Source organism: Marmota flaviventris, chromosome 11 (assembly GCF_047511675.1).
Source record: "Marmota flaviventris isolate mMarFla1 chromosome 11, mMarFla1.hap1, whole genome shotgun sequence".
Lineage (NCBI taxonomy): Eukaryota > Metazoa > Chordata > Mammalia > Rodentia > Sciuridae > Marmota > Marmota flaviventris.
The window spans coordinates 116,359,043-116,381,147 of NC_092508.1; the positions used below are offsets into that span (position 1 = coordinate 116,359,043).

The 22,105-nt window shown below is 32.0% G+C and overlaps 1 pseudogene; it reads right to left on the reverse strand.

Moving 5' to 3' along the window:
- Positions 1–631: 631 nt before the first annotated feature.
- Positions 632–2,121, reverse strand: LOC139707724 (heterogeneous nuclear ribonucleoprotein K-like; annotated as a pseudogene).
- Positions 2,122–22,105: the final 19,984 nt, after the last annotated feature.

Genomic DNA, 22,105 nt, shown 5'->3' on the forward strand with positions numbered 1-22,105 from the left:
TATTCATGCTCAGCTATTTAGATCAAATAAAATAGATCAAAATTTTTCCCATGTTATAAAATATTATTTAATAAAATCTTCTGTTATGATTCAGTCTTATGCACTCAATATAATCTACAAGCTGTAATGTAATAGTGAAGAATGTCAACCTTTGTTTCATTCTGTGTGATTTTCTCTTAGTTACCTTCCAAATGCTTTCCAGTTCTAAAAAATGTGTTCAACATATCTTTCCCAAACTCTATTATTAACATCTTGGTGATAAATGTAGTTCTCTGAGATGGAAAATACTTAGAATTTCTAGTTTACAAATTGGCATGATGCAAGATTTTTTATGCGTATTTCCTTACATAGCATTACAGTTTATTTACATAATTAATATTATCCTTAAGAAAAAGATTAATTCTCCCTGGTAGAATTTCCCTGGTAGAACGTGTAGCCTGACTTTTTTCTTTATTGTTATTAGCATGATGTGTCTTTCTACTTATCTTTACCTTTTGAACTTATAAAAATATAGTTTTATCACAAAAATTGGTTTCTTGTAAAAAACATAAGGTGCAGTTTATTTTTTTAATTTACTCTGACAACTATGTTTTAAGGTTTGTATAATATGTAACTATATATATCACTAGTCTTAGAAAAACTTTCCAGAATACTGCTTCACACTATAAAAAAGAAAAAAAAAATCTTGCATTAGAGTCCTTCAACATCTGCATACTGCGTCACACTGTTCTGCAGCAAATACTGTGCATTCTGTATCTGGTCCTGTATTCCTGTAATGGATCCTTCTAAAGGCTCATCAATTTTGATTGAGGCTCAGGACTCATGATGGATTTGCTTAATCCACTGACCACCTTTGCCAATAATAAATCCAGCCAAATCTTTGGGAATAGTTACTTGTGTTGTAATAATAGGTACCAAGATCACCATATAAGCCACGACCCCTGCATAGGAATAATCATATCCAGAGCCACACTGTGGTTCATAAACCATCTGCCATTCTGATGGGCTCCATGTATCTATTGCAGAGTCCCAAGTTTCATCAGCACTGAAACTAACCATGCCATCTTAAGGATCTCCAGGTCTTCCTCTTCTGTCATAGGCCATTAAATCTCCTCCCCTAGGTGGTAGTGGTGGAGAAAGAGGAAGATTCCGAGCTCTGCTCCCACCCCGGCTACCTTGACCAGGAGGAAAGGGTGGGAGTCCTCCACGAGGGCTCATATTATCATAGTCTCTTCTAGAGGGAGGCATGGGACGCCCACCCCTACCAGGTGGCATTCTGTCGAAACCACCCCTTCCTCACATGGGAAATCCCACTGGACGTCCACAGCAGTCATCAAACATCATTGTAAAACCACCATAATCATATGTTTCATCATAAAAATTAGGATCATAAGGCTATGCATGTCCTTTAATGGGAGACTCAGATATAAGATCAAGGATGATCTTTATGCACTCTACCACCCTATCAAGCTTTCCGCCAATAAGAATGAGCAACCAATTAAAATAAATAAATAAATTAATTAATTAATTAAAAAAAAAAAAGAATGACTCTGTCAGTGGAATGAGGGGAGAATTCCTGGAAAAGCTTGATTGTGGTCTGAGTGTTCTCTTGAAGTTCTTTGATTTTAGCACCTTTGACCCCAATAATTCCTCCTACCAGACTCTGATGAATCAACAGTCTCAACTAGCAGTCAAAGTCTCTTCCTTTATAGTAATGGTAATTTAAGCATTGCACAGCATCAGATTCCAGTGGGAGCTGGCTGGTTGCAGTGGGTGATGGCAATTGCAGGCCCTCTTCCAAGGTAGGGATGATTTTCTTCAGAATTTCTCCAATTGTTTCAATATCAGCACTGATACTCAATATGCACTCAGGGCCACTGCTGTCTGGGACTGAAACACTGGCATTATAGTCTGTCTGGAGAGCCTTAATATTCTTGCTTCCTTTCCCAATCACTGCCGCAGATTCTTGATCTGAAGCAGAATTCGTAATTCAACCATCTCATCTGTGTTTCTAGATCTTATAAACGCTTGCTCCTCTACCATATTTTCTGCAGGGTGCGTACCAAATTCGCCACTGGTTTCGGTGTTGGGGAAGGTTTCCTCTGGCTATTCAGTTTCCATTTTCTTGTATTAAATGGACACACCAGTCGTGCGAATCTGCCATCCCCTCACAGCCGCGCTGCCTCAGAGGGTCACAGCTAGACAGAAAAAGCACAGGCCCCCTCGATTTAATTATTTTTATGATCCATTTTTATATTACATCTTCAGCATATCCATCTTATATCTGTATACATTTTAATTTTTTTTAGTTTTTGTCCCCAAATTTTCCAATATGCATTTACATTTAATCTAAATTTATCTTCATCTTAAAATAATAGCAATAAGGCTTTTCACATACACTACCATTGTCTTGTACAGGTGTGTTTCAGTTCCTCCTTCCAGGCACTTAGGAAAATGCAGTCAGCAATCTTAATTATGTCATGTGATATAATCACCCAATAGATTTGTTATTACTAGTAATTTACAAACAGTTATGTGTTAGATTGAATATGAATAAGAAATTAAATATTATGTTACTTCTCTATTTTTTCCCTTTTTATTATAGATCTGAATGTCTTCTCTGTATCATTTTTCTTCTCCCTGAAAAACTTATTTCTACTCTTTTAGGGCCTGAGAAAGTTTTGCTTGTTGCTGTCATTGTTGTTAAAGTCAAGTTTCTAGTTTTATGGCTCTAGTGAATCTCTTCTAGGTAAAAAAAAATAGATCTTGCATTGGAATCTAGATTTATTTGTCTTTCACATTTTATTGATGCATTCTTTGTACTCTAACTTAAATTTACTGAGGCAATCAAAGGCAATTAATTTTAGTTTATTCAGGTTTTATTGATCCTTATGATGGAAGTGACTACTTTTAAATTCTTTTCATATTGGATCTGAAAGTAGAAGTCACAATAGTATTCCAAATATTTCTTCTAACAATCCATTACTTTTTAAGAGGAGATTTTGCCTATAAGAAGTATATTTCCCATTGAAATTATAATGGTCAGATAACTATCTTTGGATATTTCCTTATTTTATTGAAAAATGAAAAACTTAACTGTTGGTAGCTTCCCATATTACTAAGACTTCATTGTATGTTTCTTACTTACTTGTGGAGAATCTCCTATATTTGTATTTATTCATGCTCTGATGAGTCTTAGCACATTTCTAGTTTATTCAAATTGTAGGTTAGTGAAATAATGAATTTTAAAGTGCTTGCACTCTGAAAAAATCTATGCGGCAATAGATTAGAAGCATAAAATAGAGTGAGGAGAATTGTGTCATGTTCCACTGGGAGATATATCTTTCCCTTCAGCAGCACATTAGAAATGCATGTTTTAGAAATGGAGGCAACCTACACTGTACTTTCCTCCCACAAGACACATTTTTCAGCCTTGAGCAGAATTTTATTCTGGGTAGATATTTTTGTGTGTGTGTGTTGGAAAAGCTCAAGAGTTTAATCTATTTAGTATTATTCTTTGTACTAGGAGAAATTGGCACGTTGAATTTAAATGGCATTGAAAAAAATAAACCACTTACTTTCCAAAAATGTTTTACTTAGTTAAGAGATGTCATATTTCTCTCTGTATTGCCAGTTTTTTTTTTTAATTTAAAAATAAGTTCAATGTATAACTAGATTATCTATAAAATCTGAGGGTTAAATGCTAAATATGAAGTGTATTGCCAGATTGAAATTTTCAATATATATAAGTGCATTTTTCATTTTCAATTATAAAATATAAGTATTATTTTTTTTTCACTTTTGAAATATTCAGTGATCTTTTAGTTAGCAATATTAATGCACACTTTCTTTTCTGAATCAGGCAAGACAATATATGTGAAGAAGTATCTGAAAAAATTCTCATTTATGAATTATGTGAATTGGTACAAAAAATGTTTTACCATGTGTTTTGCTCATTGTAGACCCTTGACAAGAATAAAAATAGTTACACATATTAAATTATATTAACTAATTTATTTATAATTTAATGCATTTAAGATGTTATATTTATTTGGATGAACTCCATTTTTCATTATTTTCTATGTATTGAAACTTGCTTAAAGTGCTTAAAAATGCAACTTATTTAGGCAGAAATAATGATCTTGAATTATCAATACTAGACTCTAGTCTTAAGCTTTTTCTTAATTTTATGAAGAAATCTCAAATACAGAGCTACTGTGAAACCACCTTAACACTCCAGATTCCAAGAAGAGAGAAGTTATACATCAGGAGACAATTGCCAACCAGTAGCTCCCACGGAAGTCATTAGGACACTCCAAATTGGTGCGCACATTTATCTCCAAAGAACTCAATCAGAAAATACATATACCATTAATATTTGTGTCCCTGGGATTGAATCACTACATGAAGCTTGGAAGGGTTTAATCAATTTAGTGTTGAAATAAGAGTTCCTTGATATGTACTATTCCCCAAAGTAAAAAGAATGCTTTGGCATTCAGGACTCCAAAAATACCGTGGTAAAAATAAAAGTGATTATTGAAATGATGAAACTTTAAATTATTCTAAATGATTATTTTAGAAATACAGGAGAATTTCTTTCCTCATTAAAATATACCACTGCAGGAAAATTATTGTTTTAAATGATATTATTATTATTATTATTATTATTATTATTATTATTATTATTATTTGTGGTGGTGCTGGGGATTGAACTCATGGCCTTGTGCATGTGAGGCAAGCACTCTACCAACTGAGCTATATCCCCATCCCTTGACTATCATTTTTATTTAGTTAATTTTATGTGTATATTTCTATTCTTATTATTGCAAATATAAACTATTAAATTTCAGTACATTTCTGAAAAAATACTCAAAAGTGAAGCTATTGTTATATCTCTTAGAAAAGATAGTATCAAATCTATAGTGGAATTAATTATTTGAGAAGATTACAAGGGAACAATTACTGATACAAGAATTTTGATTCTTACTTTATAATGATAATTTTCCTTTTATAAAATTAGGTTGCCACATAAGAAGCAAGCTTGAAACCAGACTTCTCAAAATTTTTTGACAAATTTTATCAGTGGTATTATGGAATAATTAGAACTATGGTTCATATTGATCCCAAGAAGAATAAAAATCTATTTTTAAATACAAGGGCCTAAAAGAAGGATTCTTTCATTACAAATTATTGAATCTAAACATTCTACCTTTCTGAGCATAAAACATATCACTTTCTTTTCTAGTATAGTTTCTTATAAATCATAACTAGTTATCATGTAACAGATTAAATCTAAATGAGTGACACTAATCTGGGTATATATGATCACCACTCATTTTTTTTTTCTTGGAAACAAGAAAGCTTATTATGAAGGTGGAAAAAATTGTGAATTATAAACCCAATAGATATTGTGCAAGATGGTATTAGAGATGGTGATTTTCTAGACTAGTGTTTTTTTAATGGTGAAAACATTTTGAGAAGTAGTCACACTCCATTGAATGTTTGGCTGCTAATTGCAGAAGTCTTGTATGAGAAATATGGGATGTGAAACAAAATGGGGCAAAAGAAGATTTTGAAGAAATTTGGTCTTTTTAAATATCCAAAGTGCTGATATTTATTAATGAGATGAAGAACAACAGCAAAAGACATATTTTGGGAGTGAAAACCCGGAATAAAATTTGGGCCATGCTGCTTTAAATCTTTCTCTATGACAGGAAAAAAAAAAATTCCCCTCTGGGGTGGAGTTCAACAGTTGGGCAGTGAGTAGGACACAGGTCTGGCAATGCCGGAGTGGAGCAGGATGAGAGAGCTGTGTCTCAATACATCTTGGTAGGTGAGATGAAAAGCAACAATAAAAATGTTGCAAAATCGTAAATAACTCACCAAGCTATGCAAACATCCTATAGAAAACTTTTTATTAGTTATGTGTAGTAGAACATAGAAGTCTGGAGATAAAGAGTATAGCTTGGAAAATTTTGAAAACCAGGGAAAAAGAAACCAAGCAATAGTTTGGGAACTGCAGGGAGGTTTTTAGAATGAAAGAATAAACCTATATTAACAAAGAGAGATGTATTCCAAAAAGAAGTGGGAGTTAACCACTGTGTAACCATCAGGCAAACTTCCCTAACCTTCATAGGTTACAGAATTGTAGGCTAAATGTTATTTTGTGTACATTTTTTGCTTCATTAAAATTTAAATTCTTGAATGGCAAGGACAGTCGTTTTTTCTTCACTTGTAGTAGGACACGATACTTTTATTGATTTTTATGTGCTGCTGCTGATCAAACCCAGGACCTCACACATGCTAGGCAAATTCTCTATCTCTGAGCCAAAACTCCAGCCCAAGGACAGTCTTTTTATGATAGTGTTATTAAATCCAAATTGTATAGTACTTTCTAAATGAACAATTAATAAATATTTTGGAAAAAAAGAGAAGCTCTGCATTTTTAAATTGCTTGATTTACTAACTTAATCATTTTAATTGACTTAAAATTTTAGGGGAATTTGAAGATGCCAAAATCAATTACTTGATTCAGTTTTCTTTAGTTTAAATATTATTACTTAATGATTATACTCTTTAATAAGGAAAAATATGAAAACATATTTAATACAATGGATAGAACCATGGTAGCATTTAGAGCTGCTTGCAAATTTATATTCTCCTTCTAGGTACTGTCTTGGATTTGAGTCAAGCCATGTGACTTATACTGTTAAAGAATTTTAAGAAGTTTTTTTTTTTTTTTTTTTTTTTTTTTTTTTTTTTTTTTCATATCTAGGGCAGCATATTAAGTTGATAATTCAATTTTTTTTCTTTTCCTTCTACTACATCAACAAGCACTTTCCATTACAGCAACTGTGCAAACAGCCCAAGTCCTACAGCAAGCTCAACAGAGATATTGAAGTCACCTTAGAACTTGCAGCAAAAATTAAAAAGAACAAAGAAATACAGAATAAATGTATTAATGGTTTAAAGTTACAGAGTTTTTGGTCAAATATCCCAAATATGTACTATATACACAGGAAGTATGTGGTAAGGAAGAAAAGAAAAAATAGGATTAGAATGTTCTTCTTTTTGCAATATACATTTACAGAGAGGACAAAAAATTCAGGAAAAAGGCAAAACTGGTGAAAGATTTTTGAGGTCATTTAAATGCTACTTTGAAGAAGGACTTTTTATGGCCACAGCTTCACCTCTAAGAGAAACTTTCCGTCCCCCTCTGGAAAACTGGAACAGTGTTCACCACGTGGGTGACCAAAGGAGCCACACTTCTGGCAGTGTGAGAGGGGAAAAGGAAGATGAAAGGACTGCATTGCATAATATACATAGGTAGAGGAGATGAAAAGCCATTTAAAATGTTGCAGTATCCTAAGTAACTCAGCAAGCTATGCAAACACACTGAAATTGATGGGTACTTTCAAGACAGTGATGAGAGGTGGCTTTGTGGCTACCTACACAGGACTAGATTCTGCCTCTTCCCCTTCAATTCTTCAGAATTCTATAACAAACACAAGGGTAGCAAAATCTCTCCTCTGTAGGCAGTATGTGTGGGGGCAGGATTATCTGCCAATTCTATGTAAAAAGCATAAGAGTATAAGCAATTCAAAGTAATGTTCATGCATTACTGAATCTGACTATGGTAACTTGAGATTCCTAACTGCTCTGTTTATTTATGAAGCAAATATATAATATAGTTGATTCCTATTTGCAGTTGTCCAAAACAAATTGAAACATTTCATCACAATGTCAAGGATAGTAAAACTGGTTGAAATTTTTATGCCTTTTAAAGTTTATAAAACTTTGTTATAAATATTATCTAATTTTCACAATATCCTTCTAAGACAATAGTATTGCTTTGTTTAATTTAATAGGTAATAGACTAGATGTACATGTGTTTTCATTTAAAAGAAGAAAGTGAACAATGAACAGAAGGTTTTACAAATCGAAGTTTATTCAGTATTATAATGTAATATCTTCAACTAAAACTATGATGTATGTGGAAGCAGCTTCATAACAGGGAACTACTATGATCAACAAGAACCTAGTAGATGTGATGAAATGACGTAGTTCTCATATACAAGTCTGTATTAGAGGGGTTGCATAATTTACATTTAAAGGAATATAAATAGATTTGCATAGCTTGAAGAAGCCACAGTGAAAAAGAAAGACTCTTTTCAAGCTTCTTTTTTCCCTTGTACCTCACAGTTACCTTTCTTAGTTCATAGGAAAATGTTGCTATTCCTGTTGCTTTAGTAGGTAGGACCCAGGACCCAGAACACTTTGTATTGGAATCAGAACACATGAATAGAATTCTTTTGCCCTCTGCTTCTGAGGACAGAATTTGGGAAGGCATCTTTCCTTCTTTCAGTCTTCTTACTCAGTAACTCAGGATCTCAAGGGAAAGAAGATGCAGGGTTATTTTGGACATCAGTCATCAGCATTCACAAATGAAACCAAGGCCTTCCTTAAGCCTAACATCTAAACTTTGTTCTCTACACATTGAGGATGCTTATGTATTGAGCAGCTGTGTGAATGTTCAGTTGTTGAAATTGTACTGCATTCCTAATTCTGTTACTAGCTCATTTTAGTATAGTTGCCAGAGTTTGGAACCCCAAGGGAAAATGGGATAATGATAAAATATGAGCTCCAACTCTCTACCTTGAACTTTGCATATATTATTTTTGTGTACTTAGTTTCTTAACTTAAGAACTCCTAAGTCCTATTCATATAGTTAAATTAATATTATATTGAAATCTGACTGAAATAGGACAAAAAGTGCTTTATGTTTCCCCAAGAATTTATTTCATTTAACTTATCCCTTTACTGATATTTAGGTAGCTTTATCCTAAATATCTTTCATAGGAAGTGATGAAATGTTTCCCACTTCAGTAAGTTATAATTCTATTTGAATTACTAGTTTACCATAGAAGGAGTTGATTCCCAATATACTTTTCTAAAAGTAGATTTACTAAAGAGGCAAGTAACTGGGCTAATTAAGATTCTTACACTAGAAACTAAATGAAATATTTAGCTGTTGGGGTTTTTTAGCCCCTGTCTCCTCCTGACCAGCGGGAGAAGCAGGAAAAGCACACCCCGACCAAGAGGAGCCAAGAAAGGTAAAGATCCACTGGCCACCCACACACCTAGCCCTCCCTCCAGGGAGGACAATCAGACATGCCAGGGAGAACAGTCAAAGCAGGATCTTGTTTAATAAGGAAGTACACACAGTTTATATATTGCACAGGAGCCAATCAGAATAAAGGTCAGAGGAGTGGAGCAAGTTCATGTGTACACCCATCCCATAGTCTGTAAGGGAAGGCGCAAGCTGTCCACGAGGGCAGAATAGTCCTGGACATATCCTGAGGTGGTCCGCCTCCTCTGTCACCGCCCACAGCACTGCCTCCTGGCTGATCGCCAGGAGCTGTCCCAGCTACATGTGCAGCCTCAAGACCAGGAAGCAGGCAGCCACGCCCTACATTTAGCAACAATGAAATCCCACCAAATAAGGAATTTTCATAGTGAATTTATATAAAAAGAACATAAAGCACTAGTAGTATTCATATTCAAAGACATATCAATTATTTTTACAAAAAGAATCCCCTTGTTTTTCTAAATATAAATCATGGTAAATTTTCATGGAAATTAAATATAAATATGATATGAATTAGATGAGCCATAAGGATACTAAAGATAATTTCTCTTATGCAGAAAAACAAAAAGTTGTTTGGAGGAAAAATCTATATATTAAAAAATATAGTGGGGCTGAGGTTGTGGCTCAGTGGCAGAGGACTTACCTAGCATATCTGAGGCACTGGGTTTGGTCCTAATCACCACATATAAATAAATTAAAAATAAAGGTACATCACCAACTAAAAATACTTTTTAAAACAAGTATAGTGATACTGAGATGTCTTCTAGCATTTTTCTCATAGATTATCTCAATTATCTAAATTATATTTGTTTAAATATGCAACCACCCTTATACAGATATCGGTAAAACATTAAAAAATGCTTATCTAACAATGGTATTAACAGTAACTTCTGGAAAGAGACAGCACATACAAAATCTAAAAATAAATTAAATTTGAAAAATTATGATGATTTTTAGATAAATCATGATTAAATTGCCTTGTGGAAATGTATATGGTCTTTGAAGAAATTTTTTCATCATAACTATAATAATAAGCAAATTGCTAAAAAAAATTAAAAACATAATATGTACACTTCTACTGCTTTTTAAAAATATGTGAGTACTTTTACCCTAGTTCAACCAATTTATCCTTTTGCCTAGTGAGATATTAGAATCAGATATAAGAAAAATAGACATTGGACATAATATTTAGCTAATGACATTCAAAGTTTTGCTGCAAAAATTCTAGGTTATATTCTTGGGTAATGCTGTCTAAAATATGCTGTCTTCCTATTTTAGTTTGGTGGGTTGTGCCATAAAGTTATACATAATGGAAATATTTAGACAGGCAAAAGAAAAAGGAAATTCTTCTCCCCTTCTAAATTTATAGCAGAATGGAGGAGAAATATACAGAAGAAACTGGTTTTCTCTGTCTTCTCTGGGTTTCAGATTGAGGAGAAGGTGTTACCAAGCCTAAGGCAGCACAGAGTAAACTAGCCCCTGATTTAGGAATCATATGTATAAAATGTCCTGTTCAAATATGATCAGGACAGGTGGAGGGTAAGAAGAAAAGAGGGAGAGACACAGGGGTGGGGGGGAGAGAGGGGAAGAGAGAGAAAGAGGGAGAGAAATTGAGGAGGAGCAAGTATGTGGTGTTCATGAGAGAGAGATCTTGAGAAATCAAGAATGAACTCCGAAGCTTTCTTTGTTCTTTCCTACTTTTGAGTGACATGGCCATACTCAAATAGAGAAAAAATTGTGGCAGGTTCTACTATGATGAGATTTCTTAATAAGATTCAAGTTTAGAGGGGTATCACTGGGTGAGGGAGCTGAATGAGAGAGAGCAAGACCCAGGATCTACATGCAATAAAGTCTGCAGGAAAACAGAAAGTGCATAGGAAAGCTGGTCAAAGCATTTTAGAATTTTTACTGAGTGTAATAATGAATAATCAATTTACCAGTTGGTAATGTTGGATCAGAGGCCACCAGGTTTCTACATGAAGGAACCATGATTTTAATGATCCAAACATTTATTTGATCTGAATTTTTAAATTAATCACCCTCCATGCTTATTTAATCACATTTTTTTGATTAATACCATTTTAGCTATTGACTTCCACTACTTTTTTTTTTCTCCTACAGCTATCTTTTTTACCCTTAACCCCTGGTATTTACCATTCTGTCCTGTTTTTCTATAATTTTCATTTCTTTAGATTCCACTTGTGAGTGACTTGTGTGGTTTTTGTTTGTCTGTGCCTGAATTGTTTCACATAATAATATATCTTCCAGATTCATACATTAGTTTTGCAAATAAAAGAATTCATTTCATGGGAGTGCTGTGTTGTATTCCATTTCATTTATATATATACAGTACATTTTCTTTTATCTATTCATCTTCTTCAGAACAATTAATTTTATTCCATATTGTGGCTGTGTGAATAGTGCTGTAGGGAACACAGAATTCTGTATTCAGGTACCTTTTTGGCATTCTGATTACATTTCCTTTGCTGTGTAGCTAGTACTGAGATTCCTGAATTAGACCATTTTTAATTTTTTTTTTTTTTTTTTTTTTTTTTTTTTTTTTTAGGAAATCTCACCTCTTTTAAAAACTATAAAAAAATATGATTAGTTCTTCTAAGTTTTCCTTACTAATGGAAATGAGCATTCTAAATTGAAAATAACAGAAGGGGTGAACAACATTTGAAACCATTAAAAAATGTTTGTCACCCTTAATATCTTGGATCTTTCCCATCTATGTCTAGTCTTATACTTTAAAAAGTAAAGATGCAAGAAAAAAATTAGTGATGAACACTATATTCACAGCAGCCTTAAACCTGAATTGTCTTCATGCTCATTGCCTCTTTTTCCTGGTAATTCTACTTTTACAATCATTTCAAAATTACATTTAGAATGCTATTTTTTTTTTGTAACCAGTGTTTCATTCTTTGTATTGCTTCCTTTTTCCTCTCTTATTATTAAGATAATTATATTATATACTATTATATTATATTATATTATATTATATTATATTATATATCATAATGTTGTTTCTAAGTTTAAGGAGGTTGATTTGATACTAAGTTTAAGGAGTAAGTATCAACATCGATTGATTGGCAAAAAATAAATAAAATGTCCAAACATAATAATTAATATTTGAATGAATGTCTACCTAGTTCCCGTACTTATCTCCATGAAGTTTTATGACACAGAAAATATGTACACATGTTTTATGAGTAGGCTTAATATTCCATCATATCCATGCATTTTTTTTTCAGGTAAATTCTGAAGATCTTATTCATAGAGATATTTTGTTCAAATTAAAGTTTTCAAAAAAAGAAAATTGAGAACCACACAGTAGAATCTCTGATATATAATTCTCTTTGGAAAAAAAATAATTTTAGCACAGCACTGATATGCTTGACTTAGTACAGAGCATTCTTTTTAATTTAAAAACTAATAAAGTTTTCCTGTTCTTAAGGTTTTTATATAATGCCATATAGTGTGTGAATTAATCCATGAAGTTCTTTATATGGAAGAGAAAGTTTTGTAAGTTCTCCCCACATTTCCAGTAAGGAGATAAACACTGAGATGCTCTTTTTCAAATTCAGGGTTTTTTACCCGCCAAAAACATGTTTCATAGCTGATCATTTTGTTTTTCTGCTTCTGCAAAGTGACAAAGAAAAATGAGTATTGGATTAAAGAAATCCCCTGTAACAGAATGGCTTATTTGTGTAACTGATTAGAAGCATGAAAAATAGATAAACTAAGAATTTAGGAAGGCAAAATAGACCTCTTACAATTGAAGTAGAAATACCTAATAAGAAAAACTATGCAGAAAATTTTGAATTTCTACAAACTAAAGAACTAGGTAGTAGAGCCAGGGAGACAAAACATGACTAGAAAAAATCTGATCCACAATAATTGAAATAAAGGATTAAAACTACCCGGCACTAAATATATCTCATGTATTATCAGACTTAAGATATAGGCACTGCTAATTCAAATTTAAAGACTAGGAAATGAAGACGCAGGGCACTTTGCCCGAGATCAATGTCAGCATTGAGCAGATTGGGGTTGAAATTGAGGAAGGACTAACTGGATTAGTAGATATTGTCTTCAATGCAGTGTTCTGTTTCCCTTTAAGGAACAATGTGAGTGGCAATCAAAAAAAGAAACATGGTGTAATGATAGTAAAAAAAAAAATAAATAAATAAAAATTCCCTAAAATAAGAACTCTTGATATAGTTTTGTTTATTAACATTTTAGCTGTTTTCCTAAATTTGAAACTGTTTCAAGCAAGAACATACAGGTTTAGTAAAAAATCTGGAGGGATATTGCTTACTTACAGTTCTATAGGAAAGGCAAAACATGAATTGGAAATGAAGATGGAATGCAGGGTGAGATCCTGCTCCATACTAACTGGGAACTCACAGAATAATGGGAAAATATAATTGTTATTATTGAATTGGCTTTGACACTTGAATATCATGGCTGAAATTTATCTAAGAATACCTTAAAAGTTTAAATTCTTAAAAACTGAACTGCTCTTGAATAAATACACTTTGATTTTTAAAAATGTTTAATAGCAACAGGTTATTATTAAATTTTAATTTTTGAAAATTTGGCTTTACATTTATATATATATATATATATATATATATATATATATATATATATATATATATTTAAACTGAGATGTGAAAGTGTTTTCCTTAACTCTTTCTACTTTTTTTTTTTCCTATGCTACATTTCTTACCCTTAACCCCTGGTATTTACAATTCTGTCCTCTTTTTGAAAGCAAATGAATATACAGAGCTATGTTATTTTTATATATTAATAATTTGATGTTCAAAATTAAAACCTTTCATATATCTTCTGAAGGATTTAAACACAGAAATTTTTATATATACCATGCAGTCTATAATTTAAATTCCTACATGAAAGTACTAATAAATATTAAAACATTCCTTAAGTCATGAATCAATAAAGCATTTAGTCTAACTCAGGATTGTGGTTGATTTAGGTTGTATCTTTAGGGATTTTAAATAACAAGTAGTTGAAAATCTAGAATAATTTTTTTTATTGTAAAACAGTTGTTTATTTGTAATTGTTAAAACATTATTTCATGTCAATTCATTTCACCCACTCCCAAAAATTAGTTTACATTAAACAAAGTAGCATATACAGTAAGGGGGAAAGATAAGTCATAAAATATTGATATTGATGTGAAGTGGCATATTCTTTAATAGCTTGTAGATCCACAAAAGAAGTATTGTAAAACCAAGTCCATGGCACCAGAGAGATGATGAGCTAGGTGGAAGAATTTTAAAATTGAACAATGTCTCAACAGTTCTAACCCAAAATATTTTAAATAAAATATTTAACCTAAAACCTGAGTCTATAGGCTCATGATAGCAATCATTAAATAAATCAGGTTGGGAATAAATATATGTACTTAGGGAAAAAAGATAGGGAAAAATGAAAAAAAAACATAAGAAAACCTACAAAGGTATTGACAATATTCTTTTATTTTCTTATGTGCATTGTTATAAATCACTTTTTATATAGAGTTTTCAACAATGGTTAGCATAGCAGAAGTGGCAATATAAATTAACTGGCATATCCAAAGCCACTGAACTAGTAAATGGGAAAACCAGTAATCTAAAATACCAGAATAACCAGAATAATTTTTTTTACAAAAAATTCATTAAAGTAAATTGATTAGGAAATAGAAAATACTTATAACAACAAAACACAAGATTAGAATGGAGGAGATAATGTTGACAGCAAGAAAGTAAAGAACAAAATCTGTGATAGTAAAAATCAGTCAAAAATACATAATTACTTTAAGCATTCATTTAGAAACATGTTTGAGAAAAATAAAAGGCAAAGTAACCCCTATACATCCTGAAAAAAACTGTATAATGAATGCTTGATTTACAAAAATATGTTATAAATAATACTTCATTTTAGATACTTAATTTAAGGTTTATCATCTCTATTTTGTTTAATTATTAACAATGTTTAATTTCTTGAATTTAAATATAAAAATTGTTCAGTTGCAGAATTACTAGATGAAATACAGTGTTTCTTGATGAATATAAATTTAGATAAGTGATCTCTTAGTATGAATAAATACAGGAATATATTATTAGGGAAATAACTGGTTGTAATTTATTTCTATTTGCTAAGTCTGGCAACTCTGAATAAGAGCCTGACTTCACAGTAGATTTGAGAATATCATCAATGCTGCACTAATGTTCAATAACCATATATCATTATTTTTTCTTTAATATATATAGTGTCATCTGAAAACAAATTGAGGCATTATATGTTTAAAGTTAACATATGCCATTAAACTTAAACCTGTTTAATGGCAGTGGGGCTTTCAGTTTACCAGGAAACCTCAACTATATTAATGGGAATCATATATAAAATATTTTCTTAACTAAAATGATCAAAATATAATTTTGTGTTGAATTATACACACAAATAAACACTGAATATGACAAACACATGTTGAAATGATTATTCAATATAACCAACATAAACTATCAGCAAATACTCTATATTCAAGTTAAACATTGACAGAGACTCTTAAATACTAAAGTAAAATTACAAATTAAATTATCTATTATTCTTTAATGACATTTTTTATATGGCACACTATTTCTTTTGTTGTTGTTATTCATTTTTACTTATACATGACAGTAGAATGTTTTTGGCAAATTATATACACATAAAGTGTAACTTATTCTATTAGGATCCCTCTCTTGTGGTTGTATGTGATGCAGATTTACCCTGGTCATGTATTCAAAAATATTGAAAGCTACAGAACACTGAAGAAAAAAAAATGAAGAAGACCTCAGAAAATGGAAATGTCTCCCATTCTCCTGGATAGGCAGAATTAATAATATCAAAATGGCCATACTACCAAAAGTGCTATACATATTTAATGTAATTTCGATAAAAATCTCAATGATGTTCTTCACAGAAATAGAATGAGGTCCAGAATAGCCAAAGCAATCCCTAATGGGAAAAGTGATGCAGGAGACATCACAATACCAGACCTCAAATTATACTGCAGAGCTAAAGTAACAAAAACAGCATGATATTGACACCAAAACAGACATGAAGACCAAAGGGACAGAGTAGAAGACACAGAGACACACCAACATATTTCTATTTGCTAAGGTATCTCATAGTAGACAAAAGCACCATAAAAATACATTGGAGAAAAGATAGCTTCTTCAACAAATGGTCCTGGGAAAACTGGAAATCCATATGTAGTAGAATGAAATTGAACTCCTGTATGAAACTCTACTCTAAGTGGATCAAGGACCTAGACATTAGACCAGAAACCCTACACTTACTAGAAGAAAAAGTAGGCCCAACACTTCAACATGATGGCTTGGGACCTGATTTCCTCAAAGACTTCTAAAGCACAAGAAATAAAATCAAGAACCAATAAATGAGAATCAAACTGGAAAACTTCTTCAGAGCAAAGGAAACAATAAAGAATGTGAACAGAGATCCTACAGAATGAGAGAAAATCTTTACCACCAGTACCTCAGATAAGGCATTAATTTCCAAAAATATACAAACAACTCAAAAAACTTAACACTAGAAAAATGAATAACCTAATCAATAAATGGGCTAAGGAACTGAATAAGCACTTCACAGAAGAAGAAAAACGAATTGTCAAAAAAAATATCTGAAAAAATGTTCAACATATTTATCAATTAGAGAAATGGAAATTAAAACTAAACTGAGATTTCATCACACCTCTATAAGAATGGAAGTCACAAAGAATATAAGAAGCAATAAATATTGTTGAGGATGTGGGGGGAAAGTTTCACTTATACATTGCTGATTGGACTGTAAATTCACACAACCACTCTGAGGATTCCTCAGAAAACTTGGAATAGAATCACCATTTGACCCAGCTATCTCACCCCTCAGTCTATAAAACATTCTTTAAGGAAACACACATGAACACACACACACACACACACACACACACACACACATGAGAGTGAGAAAAAAATAAATAAGCCAAAATCAACACTGTTGTTAATATTGTAACTCAAGTCAAACAGGACCCAGGTTATAGAGTGACCAAGTAATAAACCAAATATTTGAGCAGAAAGTGAAGCACACAATCACTCACAGACACTAAAGAACACAATAAGAAAACTGATTTCTATATTGAAATGAAACTTCAAAATGCAATCAAAGCAAATCGGCAGAGTCATTGTAACTCAAAACAGCAGCATTTGCAGCAGGAATCAAGGAAGACCAACTCTTGACAACTCTGGCATGAAACCATCTCAGAATAACAGACAGCTATGCTCCAAAGGCATGCAGGTACTGTGATTGGATTTAGTTGCAAGAGTCTCTATAATAAAATGGGTGTAGAACTCTGAGGGAAGGTACCAATTGTGACTGTGCTGGATTAAATTCAATAATTTAAATTTATTCATGTAAAGGCTTATTTTTAATTTCCAAAATATACAAAGAATTCAAAAAACTTAACACTCAAAAAATAAATAACCCAATCATAATTATAATTATGAAGACATGTTCATATTGGGAATAAAAGTTTTAAAAATATGAAAGTATGACTTTACTCTGAAAAAACTTTATATCTATGAAAGAAATCAACTTATGCACACACAATTTGGGGTCAGATGGAAATATAGCTCTATGGTAAAGGGATCGCTTAGCTTATACAAGGTCCTGGATTTGATACACAAAACACTCACACACAAACACATACATACATTATTTTGACAATTGCTAGATTAATGGGCTAGATATATATTGGTGAGCAAAATAAATATGTACTCCAATCTAATCCATATGGTTTATAATTTAACACAATCTGTAAATGTCATCAAGGAAAATTGTAGTGTTAGCTACATGTTTGACTTGAGGAGCTATAAAGAGGTTGAGGAGAGTTGAGCTAAGACATTGACTATTCATACAGGTCAGCAGAGTCTTGTGTCATGAGCTGTGTGTGAGCTATTTGCATTGGAGTTATATGAAGGGACAGGTCTGGCATTGCATGCTTATTGGGCTGTGGGATGCAAGTGTGCCTCTCCTCTCACTCTGCCTGTGATCACACACAGCACCTGAGATGGGTGTGACTTGCCAAGATGTCTATCAATATGCTGATCACAAGACATCTGGAAGCAAGACTCCTCCGTTGAAAATATATCCCTTGCCTTATTTAGCGAAGAACATTTTATCACATATCCTTTGTGTGTCCCCCTATAAAAATAATGAGGTTCCGGGTGCATGCTCTCTTTCCAGTGCCTTCCAGAATGGAAACTGACCCCTTAAGGTCACAGAGCTGTCCTATCCTCAACATGAAAACTACTTGTGCGTTTCAAGATTTCTCACCATTCTCTTAGCTTAAATGTTGCAGCCAGCTCTTTTGAACCCAGCTCATCTGGTTGGCACAGTTTATTGGTGAGAGTCTTGATCATAAAGGTCTTTGTAAGACTTGCTAAGAAATGTTAGATTTCATCTTAATATCAAGGAAAAGAAAACGTAAATGAAGAGTATATACTGAGCTCAAATATTTGCATGTCTAAATTTATTCTGATGCTATTGCTTTTATGCAGTTGCTTTTATTGAGGATGAATGAGGCAAATCATGCTCCCTGAAACAATGATTGGTGTTCCATGAATGGCAAAGCTAGAAAATTTTCTTTATATTGCTTTATCCATGTGTACATTAAAACTAACTTGCATTATTAGAATAAAAGTGTTAGTAATATTTATATTTACTAATTTTTTCTTATATACTTTTAGAAGCAATGATGATATATTTGTCAGGTTAGTTCTTTAAAATCACAATATCTAATATTCTTATTTTTCCAGGATTTATTTTCTTTAATTTTTTAATTGTTTTTTATTTATATATGACAACAGAATGCATTAAAATTCTTATTGCACACATAGAACACAATTTTTTCATATCTCTGGTTGTATTCAAAGTATATTCACACCAATTCCTGTCTTTATGCATGTACTTTGGATAATAATGTCCATCACATTCCACCATCATGCCCCCTTCCTTCCCTTCCCACCCCTCTTCCCTATCTAGAGTTTGTCAATTCCTCCCATACTCCCTCTCCCTACTCCACTATGAATCAGCTTCCTTATATCAGAGAAAACATTCAGCATTTGGTTTTTTGGAATTGACTAACTTCACTTAGCATTATCTTCTCTAACTCCATCTATTTACTTGCAAATGCTATGATTTTATTCTCTTTTATTACTGAGTAATATTCCATTGTGTATATATGCCACATTTTTTTATTCATTCATCTATTGAAGGGCATCTACATTGGTTCCACAGTTTAACTATTTTGAATTGTGCTGCTATAAACATTGATGTGTCTGTGTCCCTGTAGTATGCTGTTTTTAACTCCTTTGGGTACAGACCAAGGAGAGGGATATCTGGGTCAAATAGTAGTTCGATTCCCAAATTTCCAAGAAATCTCCATACTGCTTTCCATATTGGCTGCACCAATTTACAGACCCACAGGCAGTGTGTGAGTGTACCTTTTTCCCCACATCTTTGCCCACACTTATTATTGTTTGTTTTCATAATAGCTACCATTCTGACTGGAGTGAGATGAAATCTTAGAGTGGTTTTTATTTGCATTTTTGTAATTGCTAGTGATGATGAATATATATATATAAAATATCATCTTCTGAGAAGTATCTGTTCAGGTCCTTGGCACATTTTTTGATTACAATATATAGTATTCTTAATGTATTTTCTCCTCATAAAAAATAAAAAGTTTTGGAGTTTCTTTTGCATTCAAATAGGGCATTTTTTTGAAGAAATTGGTTATTTCTTTAAAAAAAAAACATGATGAGAATTAAAACTTTACTAGGAAAAGAAGGAAGTAAAAAGCAATAGTAAATACTAAGTCATTTAAAAAGTATTTACATTAATTTTTAAAGTATCTCCTGTAGTCAAATTGTCTATTTTGTACCTGTTTCTCACTATATTTGGCAATTCTCAAGATTGAGCTTGTTTTCATATCTTACATTGTAGTCATATATGTCTTAAAGTCCTATCCTATGTCTGAAAACACTTGAAAATACTGTGAGAAATGTGGTTTTGACAACTGAGGGAGGGTGAAGAGTGAGAAGAATTAGTTTTATGTCAGAAGTTGCCTATTGCTTTTTGTGCAATGGAATCAGAATACCTCCAAAGTCTGATTTTTCTGTAGATATGTTTGTATAGTTCTTTAAAAAGCTATAAGAATAATTCTTGTAAAATATATAAAGGAACACTAAATTAATAACTGTACTCTGAGAAATGTCATAATATAGAGAGAGGTAAACACCAAATACTATCAAATCTCTAAAGGTTGCTTTGCCCATTATACAAAAGAACAAGATTAAATATTAAATGAAAATCAATTGCTTGTTTTTCTAAGAGGTTTTCCCTATATATAGTGAACTCATTCCTCTCTCTGCATATGCCAGGTGTTTTCTAGGAGAAATTTTTCAGTTCCAATGAGTTAAAACCATCCTGCCAGATGTTTTTTACATGATTTACAGTTATAAACAATTGGATTGGTACTCTTTAAATTTAGAACTCTCCCATGTATTGCATAGTTTGGGTCACCAAGCTTCACACAAATTTTATTTTTTAAGGCAAACCACCCACCTCTTTGAATATTTTTATTACCTGTTTCCTGTTTATCTTAAAATAAAAATATGGCAACCTACACAAAATGAAATTTCAAAATGAGAATTACACAATTAATTTTGAATTAAAATGGTATTTACATTAAAAAATGTGCATTGAGCTTCCATTATACTTAAATACATAAATCTTTAAGTTCCTTCAACAGAAAATAATTAAGTATGTATTTCGTAGTGAATATATGATTATAACCTAAATACTACTACGAAATATAAATTTTAATCTTAAATTTTTTTTATGGTGCTGGGGATCAAACCCAGAACCTTGTACAAGTAAGGCAAGCAATGTACAAACTGAGCAATAATTTTTATAAAATAATTTTAAGACTTATGAACTTGTTTTTTATTTCTCTAGCTCTTATATTCATTAGATTTATATCAATGCCAGTGAGAAATACCTTTTGCCTTTAAGAAATTTAAAGTTAAACCCCCTTAAGATCGTAAGCAGTAAAACAGTGAGATAAACCTTATCTATTTGTAAATCCTACATCTCCTACAATGGCAAAACAGATTATTAAATGAAATGTTTAGAATGCTTTTGAAGGAAACATTTCAAAATTGTAGATGGTAATTGTCTTACTCATTGAATTAAAACATGATATAATGTAAAGTCATCTTTAATTGGTTTATATTTTAACTTAAATTAAGTTGCAACTTTGTAATTAGAATTATGAAGTAGTAATAATATTCTAATTTGTCTTAAAAATACCCACCTTTAAGAGAAAAATTTATTCCATTTTCTAGCTAATAATCAATCCAATCTTCAAACTCCTGGTACTTCCAAAACCTCCTAGATGATTGATCATTTTGTGGATATCAGTATAGACAGTGAATTTTTTTTTAAAGAGAGAGAGAGAGAGAGAGAGAAAATTTTAATATTTATTTTTTTAGTTTTCGGCGGACACAACATCTTTGTTTGTATGTGGTGCTGAGGATCAAACCCTGGCCGCAAGCATGCCAGGCGAGAGCGCTATCTCTTGAGCCACATCCCCTTCCCTGACAGTGAATGTTTAAACTACCATTCTACATGATTTATAAAAAAAGAAATCATAAATTTAGTTATACAGTACTATATATTCTAAATATTATAGAACTGTCAGCAGTAGATTATTTTCAAATAGAATTCAATTTTACAATGAATAATGATGTTCACTTTATTATATTTGTTTTCAATTAATATCTAGGTGTCAATCGAAATGTAAATAAAGCATAATTTTGACTGAAAAAAAAAGTGATTTCTCAT